Genomic DNA, 4,976 nt, shown 5'->3' with positions numbered 1-4,976 from the left:
TGAACTGTGTATTCGTACAATTATTTAAAGAGCATGTTATTAAGTGCCTGAATTCGATAAAATTCGTTTCATCGAATGAGGAATAGTTAATATGAAACGTGTCGATATGAAATATAAAATATAGAATGACATAAAATCAATAGATCATTTCTCAATTTATTTTAATTTATTTGCTGTGTATGATGTTAATTTTGCTGGAATTAATATAATTAAAGAGGTCAGAATAATTTCAATTACTTTCCACATTGATATTCATTCAAAAAATAAAAAATACCGAGTTCTCAATTTCTCAAATTATTATTTGTCATTATTATTATTTTTTATTATTTTATTATTTTTCATGATAATAATATGTATTTATATTATAAATATAATTATATGTATTTTTCATAATATTTGATTGGTATGTAACAATTGGTATGTAATTGGTATATAATTGGTATAATTGTAACCATATTTGCATAATATTTATTTTTCATAATTTCTTTATATCCAATTTTAAACTTTGTAATTTACACAAACAGGAATATATTCTAAAAATAAAAAGAAGATATATATATATATATATACTTTTTAAAAAGTTTTCACGAATAGGAATATAATTTAAAAATATAAAGAGATATTTAAATGTGTTTTTAAATTTTAAAAAGAGTTCTGAATATTTTGCTTATTTTTCCTCTCGTATAGTACAATTTGCTTTTCTTAACTGACCCGTTCCATTCAAGTCGTATACCTAAAATAGGAATATCTAAACTCAAAATAGACTCACTTTCCTCCTAAACTCTAAAAAAAAGTTTTTACACGTTGAACAAATTCACTCCATCGTCTCCTCCTTTTAGTTTCCAACCCCTTTAGTCTTTAACTACTGCTTTCATCATTAAACCGAAAATATTTTTAGTTTCGAAGTTAGAGTAGTCGAAATATTTTATTTGCTTTTATTATTTAATAGTTATTCGTGATACAAATCACTTAATTATTATAATTATGTTCATTATATTAATTTTTATATAATAATAATTAAATTTTGTCTCATTATTTATAATTATAATCTCATATCGTTTAATTCCTAATATTAAATAAATCAAATATATTTTTCAGATTTGATTTCGTATCACAAAATTTTTTATTTTTGATGTCATATAAATTATATTTTTCCACTTCATATCCCACAATTTTCTATTTTTAATATCATATAAATTATATTTTTCCACCCCGACTTCATACCACTCAATTATTTATTTTTAATATCGTATAAATTATATTTTCCAATTTAATTTCATATCACATAATTTTTAATATCGTACAAATTATATTTCTCGAAATTAATTTCATAACACGTATTTCGTAATACCATACAAATTACATTTTTCGAATTCGTTCTCATATCACACGATATTTAATGTCCCATAAATTATACAACCTTTCCCAAATTTAATTTCAGATTTGGCAATTTTTAATTAATTATTTATAATTCTATTTTTAATTTAAATCGAATTACATTCTCTTCTATTTTCCCATAAATTATATTTTTCATCCACGAACTATACTTTTCGGTACAATTTAACTGGAATTACATTTTTTCTATTTTCCCATAAATTATATTTTTCATTCACGAACTATACTTTTCGGTACAATTTAACTCGAATTATATTTTTCTATTTTCCCATAAATTATATTTTTCATCCACGAACTATACTTTTGGGGTCCGGTACAATTTAACTCGAATTATATTTTTCTATTTTCCCATAAATTATATTTTTCATCCACGAACTATACTTTTCGGGTCCCGTACAATTTAACTCGAATTACATTCTTTCTATTTTCCCATAAATAATATTTTTCATGCACGAACTATACTTTTGGGGTCCTCGGAAGGCAGAGGCAGGCGACAAAGTTCACTGTGAGTCGACAGGGTCGCCACAGCGTTTAACGCGTTAATAAACGCACGATTCGTCGATCCCTTCTGGCAGACACCATCTCTTCGTCGAGTTATCGATCCACGCTCACCCTCTCGAGTTAGCGTCCCTCGAGCTCAGAGGGTTGTAACACGTATGGGCGGGCGTCGTCGATCGACGCTTGTCGAGGCTACGGCAAACTGGTCTTTATCACTCGGCCGATCGGTATATCGTGATTCGTGTCGCTATCATCGTTCTGTCATCTCCAGGCAGTAATCTGCATGAACGATCGTTTCGCATCGATCAACCGTTGTGATCGGATACTACAGCGTTCTGATAAAATTATAACCATGGAATAATAATTACGTGTCTGCAAATGGGTCTAACACCTCGTGTATTTTCTTGTCTTTTGGTTTTTCGGAAGATACGAGGCGAGGAGAGGTGGTCGAGCTGTATCGGTTCCGGCAGCCTTACGACGAACCTCCGTTTAACTCACTAGCGCCACCACGGCTCGTAACTACTCGTAACTGTTCATCGGTCGAATTTTTCTGATATAATCTTCGAATTTTCTTCTTACCACGTGTGTCATATTGCGTGAGCAATATCGTTGTCACAAATTTCGCACTTGTATATATGGGACCAATTAATGGCGGGAAATTAGAAGCTTTTCAAACTTGGGTGGTTACATTGTACATTATTATTAACATAATAAGTTATATTATTAGTATATACTTAGGAATATGTTTTTAATTATTGAGGAATTAGTTGGTTTTTAAATATTGTGAGGTTATTTCATTATTATATCAATTATTACAGATTAGTGTTATATTGTTAATGGTGGATGAAATTGAATAACAATAAGAACAATTATTTATTTAATTACAAAGATTATCAAACACAAATATTGGGTTGAAATATAATTATTTTATCACTATCACATGCTCACACGTCTTCTCTCTATTAATACTCAATTGCAACTGACATATTCCAAATCACTCTCTGTTTTCTTTCTTCTTTCATACATTACATTATCATACACAATTCACACAACACCTCAATCATTACACGCATACTCATTTATTATAATAACCTGAATTCATTAGATATTTCCATCCCATGCATACTTGTTCCACTCATTCCAATACATATATACTTAAAAATCTATGTAATCATTACCACGTGTATAATATGTACTAATTAATTAAGTAGGCATATATTGAAAGAAGTAGGTGTTTTTTGAACATATTGGAATTAATTTAAGAGTTAAGTATTTTATTTATTTTTGTTATTGTAATAACAATTGTAAATTGGTAATTCGTGTTATTAGATTACAGATTTGTTTGTATTATGTTATTAATGTAAATAACGTATAATATAGTATATCATAAATCGCGATACGATGTACCAGGGGTTCTCAATCTTTTTCCTGGCTCGGTAATCAAGTCACGTACCACTTTGTGTGTAGTGTCTTTCTGTTGTAGCATACTCTGCAGTACATAATTTAAAAATTTGATATAATTTGATTCTGCTCGCGTACCATCTAGGAATATTCAACGTGTTACTACATTATCACGCGTATCATAGGTTGGAAATCGCCATATTAAATTATAATACTATAATAATATAACAAGTAACGTTACAGATTAATTTGATTAGAAAAATTTATTTTAATTTCAACTGATTTTTCAAGTTTCTCTCGCATAAAGTAATATAAGTTTGTAAACGATGTTGCTTATTAATGTCAGTTTTTAAATTATTTATCCGGTCTTCATTCACTGCTGATTTTAATATTTACGCAACAATGTATTGTTGCTCGTTGCTTTACGTGGAATTTAATATCCGTGTTTGCATCGTGCAATGCTGCGCTAAACTATTTGCCTGGTGGTTGATCATTCGCTCAGAAAACGTGGAAAATGTGACTGATATCCGGCTCGCGTGCAATCTTTTTCACGATATAACACGATTCAACAAATTCTCAGTGATGTCAATTTTAATGAGAAATTTACACGATTTGGTAGATCTTTCTTTATTGCATAGTGTTGATTGTTGGGAATTTTCGAATTTTATATTAAAGAAGAATCTTCAGTGTACGATTCATAATTTTTATTTAATTAAATTTCATTAAATTGTACTTCGTAATTTTCATTTGGTTAATTTTTCTTTCGATATAATGAAATTTAAACGATTTTTCGTATCTTTTTTTATTACTTAGCATTAATTGGAATTTTCGAATTTTATATTGGAGAACTTTTACTGTAAAAATTAGGGTGCAAGTAATGGTACGAATTGGAATTTTCTTTGTTAATTAATTATTTTTTAGAATTGGGTGGATCCTTTTTTATTAATTTTTTTGTTGTTGCATAGCATTGATTCTTAGGAATTTTTGAATTTTACGTTAATGTATCTTTAATGTACGATTCGCAATTTTTATTTAATGCAATTTCGTTAACTTTCACTTCGTAACTTTTATTTAGTTCAAATTTTTGCGATTTAATGGGATTTTAAAGATTTTTCGTAATTTTATTCACGTGTTTCTAATAATTAGCCTTAATTGGAATTTCCGAATTTTATATTAGAAAATTTTTGGAGGGAATAATGGTACGAATGGGAACTTTCTTTGGTAATTAATTATTTTTTTTCGAATAAAACCAAAATTCTGCTGTATTTCGATAAATTAATAATAGGAAAGCATCGACGAATTCGAGGAACGCTTCGAGCATTAAATTGCCTCACTCCTGCGATAATCTCCTATGATAAACATTTACACGGTGAAATTTGCACCTTTGTGCCAATTACAACATTCTCATTACCGAATAAGCATTCTAGAACTGTTGCTTCCTTTCTCTTTTATACACCTCGTTAAGCCGATCATAATAACAACCTCCAGTACATTGTTTTCCACTTGTGCATCTGATTATGACTAATTACAACGGTGACTCATCAAATTATACCAATCTTTCTTAAGGTCCAACGTTTGTGTTACAATTCAACCGATCTTCCGAATAAAAATATTTGCAAAATATCTTCCAATTTAATATTAATATTATTATTACTATTAATTTTTGAATTTTATAATGATAA

The sequence above is a fragment of the Eufriesea mexicana genome, unplaced genomic scaffold, assembly GCF_001483705.2.
Source record: "Eufriesea mexicana isolate 0111107269 unplaced genomic scaffold, ASM148370v2 scaffold3615, whole genome shotgun sequence".
Lineage (NCBI taxonomy): Eukaryota > Metazoa > Arthropoda > Insecta > Hymenoptera > Apidae > Eufriesea > Eufriesea mexicana.
Note: the sequence above shows the minus strand (reverse complement) of the source record.